Source organism: Ursus americanus, chromosome X (assembly GCF_024610735.1).
Source record: "Ursus americanus isolate L20-20 chromosome X, mUrsAme1.1.p, whole genome shotgun sequence".
Classification (NCBI taxonomy): domain Eukaryota; kingdom Metazoa; phylum Chordata; class Mammalia; order Carnivora; family Ursidae; genus Ursus; species Ursus americanus.
The window spans coordinates 67,180,957-67,188,300 of record NC_142164.1 but is presented as its reverse complement, the minus strand read 5'-3'; the positions used below and the strand labels follow the sequence as shown (position 1 = coordinate 67,188,300).

Here is a 7,344-nt window from a genome sequence, read left to right as displayed (position 1 = left end):
CAGAGACCCTGCTGTGCAGAGGAAGAGCTTGATTCTTATCCTCTCCTCTCTGTTGAGTGGGTGAGGCCCCACAGCATGAGAAAAATGAAGCAGGGAGTTTCCTACTCCGGAGTGCAATGGCCAGAGACAGAAATGCTTCTGCCCACCACTGGCACGCCCTCAAATCTTTCTGTCCCAGGCCCAGGGGCTGGAAGGAGTGCAGGAGGAGTGCAGGAGGCCGCTCCTCTGCCCAGTAGAGGTGATCTTGTTTGTGCCTGGCTCCAGGGGGTAGAGGTCAAATCCCAGCCACGGAGGAGCAGAGCAGAGCAGAGGGGGAGGAGGAAATGCGATGAGTCCTGCAGGGAAGGAGCTTGGGCCAGGGTTGCTGGGGGCAGTGGGGGGTGCTGGGCCCAGGGCTATTTCTGTACAATAATGCAGGGGAAGGGGGCCAAGCTGACAGGACAGTGATTAGTCTTCAGGGAGCAAAGGCGAAGATTCTGCCGGTGAGCCTGGGGCCGGAGGAGCTGGCTTGAGGCCCAGTCCGGTGGGCTGGAGCAATGATTTCAGAGGCCCGGAATCTGAGGTGAGCTGGGCCCATAGACTAGGGAGCAGGGAAGGTGGGAGCAGGGAGAGGGGAGCCAACCGTCCTCCTGGTCCCACCTCCTGCACAGGAGGCTGAGAAGGGGGTGTAAGCTGGCCTGCCCCTGCTGTCTGCCACCATGGGGTTATCTGGCTGTGTGTGGGGGCAGTTTCTGCAATCCACACTTCCTGGGCTCTGGCCTGTGGGGGAGATGGCGTGAGAAAGAGCCAGGAACGCAAGGCTCGGAAACCTCAGGGGAAGTGTCAAACTTGCTTTTTCTTTCCCACGGGATTTCCAGTCATGGGGTCTAGGAGAGAGGAGGTGTTGGAGGTCAGGGAGTGGGGAGGGCCAGCAAATCACATTTTTGAGATGCTGACCCTATGCTGTGCCTTTTGCTATGTGTTACCACACTGATGCCTTCTGCAGACTAGGTGAGGTAGGACTGATCAGACTTGGTTTTCACCGATGGAGCTGGGGGATAGAGAGGCGAAGTGATTTCTCGAACATTATGCAGCTAAGAAGTGGCAGAGCCTTATCTGAGCCCAGGTCCATCCTACTGCAAAGCGTGGGCTTGGAGGCAGTATAGCAAAGTGAGGGGTAATGAGTCTAGGCTCTAGTCTGTGACTACTGGCTTTGAATCTCCCACCTGTTCCCTGTCGGCTGCATGACCTTGGGCAAGTTACTTCACCTCTCTTAGCTCCAGTTTCCTCATCTGGAAAGCAAAGCTAATAATAGTACAGACCTCCCAAGTTTGTTTTGAAGATCAAAAGAGTTAATATGTGTGAGTGTCTAGAACAACACATGGTACACAATAACCCATCCATAAAAATTATTGTATGAGTATCCACAAGTGTCCTCTGTGGATTCCCTTAGAGGATGGAGTGTGGGAGAGGTGAGGGAGCTGTGTGTAGGAAACAGGGCAGAGGGTTGCTTCAATCCCTTTAGAATTGGAGTCCTCCCACATTTGGACAATAGTATCAGGAGTCTTCCAATGGGGAGCCCTTGTGACCCAGCAATTCCACTTCTGGGAATTCATCCTAAGGAAATAATGGGTCAAGGGAGCAAAGATGTATGCACCAGGATGTTCATTTCCAGACTGTTCATTAGAGTGAAAAACAAGGACTTGTTTAAATGAATTATGGCATATTCATACACAGCAGCCATTAAAAACAATGATGTCACGCTTTAGGTATTGATATGGAAAGAGATTCCTGATACAGTCATGAAGGGAATCAAAGCAGTTTACCACCGCAGGTAGGCAGGGTTTGGGAGAGGAGGTGTTAGAAGGTGAGCATTGGGGAGGGGAACTCAGTTGTATTTTTGGACCACATGATATCTGTTTACTATGAAGATCTATTACTTTCATAATTAGAAGAGAAGAAGCAATAAAACTATTTCCATTTTGAAAAATATAATCTCAAAGATCCAGAACCTTCTAGCTGGAAAGTGGTCATCCACTGGAGTCCTCTGGGACTTCAGATGAGGGATTCCCTGGGCATGAGTGCTCTCCCCTCTAGGAGCAGTTCCAGTGTTTCACATCCTCCCTGTCCTCCCTGCTAAGAAGAAGGGTGGGGGAGTTACAAAAAGTCCTGGTAGAACCAGACAATCCTGGCGTCTGCTACTGAAGCAAAGCCTCAAAACCAACATAATCCACCAAGGCCTATGTGACCCTCCAGGTTCATTCACTCATTCACCTGACAAATCTTTCTCGAGCACGTACTGGGTATCTGGACTAAGTGATGAAGATGCAGCAGTGAACAAAATAGACAAAAACCCGTGCTCTTATGGAATTTGTGTTTCAGTGAAAGCAGGCAGATGATAAACAAGATAGATACTATAGTCTATGGGGTGGTGATAGTGCTACAGAGAAAAATTAAGACAACCAGTGGGAAGAGTGAATGTGAGGTGCAATTTAAAATAGAATGGTCGGGAGAAACCTGACAAAGTGACATTTAGTTAAACACCTCAAGAAGTTGAAGGAGCAAACCATGTGGCTAATTGGAGGAAGAGCATAGAGAAGAGCAAGTGTAACAGCTCTGGGGCTGGAGGGTATTTGGTATGATGACATATAGAAAAGAGTCCAAGCAGTGTTAGCAAAAGGGAAAGAAGTGGTAGGTGAATTCAGAAAGGAAATGAGCATTAAAGCAGGCAGGACACCAGCCATGGTAAGACTTTGGGTTTTACTCTGAGTGAAATGGAACCAGAGCAGGGTTTTGAACAGAGTAGTGATAAATATTTTAACATGATCACTTTCACTGCTATCATGCAAATGGACTGAAGGAGGAAGAGTCAAGGAGGAAAATGGGGAAACAAGTGAGGACATTGCTATGAGCAACTATGACAGTAATCTAGGTGAGAGGTGATGTGACAATGGAGGTTATGAGGAGTAACTGGCACCATAGCTCCCTTCTGCTGGATGTTCTAGGTCCAGATTCCCCATCAAATCCAGAATAAAAGAAGCAACCTTTCCTCTTTAGTAAGAATAAGACATACAGTACGTCTCAGTGTAGAAATACCCTTCTTAGCCCCTCTCAGCCCCAACCTGATCCCAGGGCTCCACTTGCACCTCCAGCCTAGGCTAAAACTGTCCACTTCAAGAAAGCAGGGGTTTTTGTCTGTTTGGTTCACTGCTGTACCTTCAGTGCCTACCACAGAGTTTGGTGCTTACTTGGCACTGAATGAATGAATGAATGAAAGAACAAAGAGTATTGTGGAAGTCTAGAGGAGATGGCAAGGAACTCAGCCAGAAGGTGAAAGAGGAGAGGGGTGGGGATGGGTGGGCACATCCAACCTGCCTACTCAGCCACACCCTTGCATAGCAGTCCCAGGCCTCAGAACATACACATAGGCTCAGGTGGTCCCTTCTCCTCTTAGTCTGGCTGACTGGATGTGATTATGAATGTTAACTATCTCATTGATTGGTCACAGGCAAAAGAGAAGTGGTTGCCTCACTTTCTCACTTGGGCAGGATCACTTCTACCTTAGGAGTAGGAAAGCAAGTCTATAAGAATAGATAGAGTCGGAGTCCTGACTGGGAAATAAGAACTATGGATAGACAGAGTCCAAAGCGTGCATCATTCCAGTTCTGGAAAACCAGAAGAAACAGTTTTTCACCCTGCTTCTCTGTTCTCCACTCTCCTATCCCTGCTGTCCTGGCACAGTCCTCCTGCCTCCCCTAGGAGCCTCATTCCCATTCGATATTATGCTTTCCCAACCTCTTCGTCCTCCTCCTGCTGATTGTTCTTCAGATTCTTCACCAGCCTTCTCATTCCTTTGAAAACCCCACTCCAGTAGCAAAAACTCCCCTTAATCTTAGAACTATCTCTAACCTCCTTTCTTACCAACAATTTGATTCTCTACAGACACCACTGCCTTCATCTCTGTCATCTGCTATGGAAGTCTCACTTCTCCTCTAATGCAAGAGAAGGGCAGATCGGCTGTCTCATCACATCATAGGTACGCCATTTTCCTCCTATCTTATCCATTGGTATGCCAGGAGTTATTATTAATGTGATCCAGGGCAGGTCTTACAAAGATTTATCAAGCATATTGCCAATAAGACAGGGAAGGAACTATATCTCACTATTGTTTTATTTTGTACCTTCTTTTCATTGGTAATTCAGAACTTAAAGTTAAGTATGGCAGAATGAATGAATACGTTTGGCACTGTTCCCTCCCCAAGTCCCACTAAAATGACAGTAAATGGATTTTGAAAAGACATCAAGTTAAAGCACTAAAAGAATAGAACTGAAAAGAGACAACTGCAATAAAATGTTGGAAGCTGGCAAGCAGATGAAGAGGAGCAGAGAAAAGGTAAACCGAAGATGGCAGTGGGGGAAACCCAGAAACAGGTCAACTTGCTCCATAAAACCCCAGAAATGTTCAGGAATTGAAGCTCACCAGATACGTCCGAAAGCGGGGACATATTTGGACTGCAAGCAAGTAGACTGGTTGAAAGTATGTATAAGAAAAATTAGATTTCTGAGTTTCTTCTTCAATATTGGCAAACACCAGAGGTTTACACCCTGGAGAGGCTGGATGTGGAGATGCCAGTCTCAGCTGAAGACAAGAATGCATCACCTGAATAGGAGAATAACGTGATACTCTTCATACTGAACAGAGAGGCCTCCTATATCCTCCTCCCTCACTCAGTTCCAAAAATACTGGCAACCATGATACTATATCATCTCCCTTCCACTGTAAGAGATTAGAGGCTTTCTCCCTGGGGAATCTGATATTTGGATAGTCCCTAAAAAGCCCAGAGAACACACTCTACTGGGACCAGTTGAAAAAAAAAAAACAACCCTATACTCTACACACAGAATTCCAATAAGCTTTTTATTTCCTCACTCTTAAAAATGAGCTCACAACCAAGCATCACCAGAAACTTGAGCACAGCATTTAATGTGGAAAACAGAGACCAACACAAACAGAAAAATGAATTCAGAGGAGATAGAGCACAAGGAGCAAAAAAATCTAAGCACAAACACCAAACATCTCCGTGGCTTGTAACAACAAAGGGCAAACTTTTGCTTATGTCATATATTATCTGTATGTTGACTACAGTTTTGCTATATGCTGTCTTCGCTCCAGGAGTCAATCTGTAGGAGAGGTGCTATCTGGTGTATCATCAGGTTCATAGCAGACCCGAAAGCAAGATGATAGAATCACACAGTGACTCTCAAAACTCCAGCTCAAAAGTGGGACATGCCATTTGCACTCACATTGCACTGACCAAAATAAGCGATGTGTCCAAATCTGATGTCAACAGTGCAGGAAGTATAATTCTCATGCATAGACAGGCCCAATAGATGGGGGCAGCAAATATTTTGGCACTATGAGACTATCTGAATCCATGAAAGAAAAATAGAAGGCAAAGAAAAATAAAATAAAGTTTATAATTTACCAATATGGAAACATAAGTAAAACATTCTATAAATGTTTAAGAAGATAAAGTTGACAGCAAGTAAACACAAAGACAAATAAATGGAAAAGAGAGAAAATTAGGACACTCCAAGAGACCCAATATCTGAATAAAGGCAGTACCAGAAAGAAAGAACAAAGACAAGACAGAATGAGAAACTATCTATTGCATTCCTCAGAATAGAAGGATATAAATTTCTGAATTGAGAGGGAACATCAAGTATCCAGAGCAAAAGATGGACAAAGGCCAAAAACAAGGCACAACTTTGTGAAATTTTAGTACACTTAGTAAAGAGATCTTAAAAGGTTCCAGAAAGAAAAAAAAAATAGGTGCATACAAAGTCTCAAGAATCAGAACAGTATTAAACTCCCTCAACCACACACTGAAAGCTAGGAGATAATGGATTAACATCATCGAAATTTTAGTGAAAATGATTTCCAACTTAGAACTTTATACTCAAACTATCAATCAAGTATGTGGATAAAACAAAGACATGTTCAGACTAACAAGTTGCCAAAACATATATTTTGCATGCATTCCTTCCCATGAAGCTACTGTAGGATGTAAGCCAACACTAGGAACCCAGGGAACAGGGAAGCTAATATAAGAGGAAGGCAAGGTGATTCTTCGAATGGAGGCAAGAGGAACGTCCCTGAGCAACAGGGAGCCAAGCAGCAATCCCAGTGACCAAGTGGGCCATGTGTAATGGATCATGGAGGGTTGCAGGAAAGTTGCTTCCGGGAAAAAGATGTTTGGACAGACTGAGATGAGATTTATTCTTCTGGCAGACGATTTGCCAATGAATTAGTTATAGGTACACAGAAAACCAATCAAACACACACAAAAATTGAGGCAATTATTAATTGTGATAACACAACCTCAGGCGTCATAGTCATATTGATGTCAGCACTGAATACTGATATATAGCTATATCAGGACGACGGAAAAAAGGGAAACTTTTACACATAGTCAGGTGGATGGGAAGAGACTGAAATCTCTGTCTTCTAGAATGGAAAGTCAATAGATAATATCTAAACCTGAAAAATCAAGACGTATCAGTACATAGTGAAGAAATATGGAGAAAAATATCAGAAAAAATATTTTTCAGCTAAAAAGGATGAAAATATTTACCTCTAAATGGTGGGAATTGGGCATAGAAAGTACTAGGGCAAGAATCTTTTTGTTTGGTTTTGTTTTTTAATAAGTTTGAGCATTAGAGCAAAAGAGAAATCGTTCAAGTCTAGTTTTTGGTACAAACTTTCCGAACTATACACATTGAGAAAATGCCTTTATATTTTATTTCCCTAATTAATTGTGAGGTTAAATATCTTTAACGTGTTTGTTGGCTTTATTTGTAGTTCCTGGTCTATAAATTTCCTGATAATATCCTTTGCCTGGTTGTGTTTTCGGCAGTTTGCCTTTTTAAACCCCCATTTCTGCAAGTTCATTATAAATTAGAGATTCAAACATTAATTCATTCAACAAATATTTATTGAGCACCTATTACATGCCAGGGTCTGTCCTAGGTACTGGAGATATAGCAAGCAACAAGACAGGCCAAGTCCTTATCTTACAGAGCACACATTCTCGTAGGGTAAGACAGACAACAAGTGAACAAATACACAGACATGCTGCTTTCTGATAAGAGTAAGAGGTCTGAAGAAAATGGAAGAGGGTGACAAGATGGATTGTGAAAGGTGGGGTGTGGCTTCTTTGGATTGATCAGTCTGGGAAGGCCTGTCTGAGGAAATGAAATTTGAGTCATTAAGGCCTCATGAAGATTCAGGGACACATGTAGCATTTCAGACACCAGGAATAGCAACTGTAGTAGATGTCCTACCAGAAAAGAAAAAAAGAAAAG

General features: G+C 43.6%; 1 long non-coding RNA gene across 2 annotated transcripts; it reads left to right on the top strand.

Moving 5' to 3' along the window:
* Nucleotides 1-391: 391 nt before the first annotated feature.
* Nucleotides 392-4,869, top strand: LOC123790881 (uncharacterized). Of its 2 annotated transcripts, XR_006779246.2 has the most exons (3): nt 392-562; nt 3,922-4,015; nt 4,183-4,869. It is a non-coding gene; the product is annotated as an uncharacterized LOC123790881 (long non-coding RNA). The 2 variants fall into 2 exon arrangements; XR_006779245.2 differs by having other exon boundaries at nt 3,922-4,869.
* Nucleotides 4,870-7,344: the final 2,475 nt, after the last annotated feature.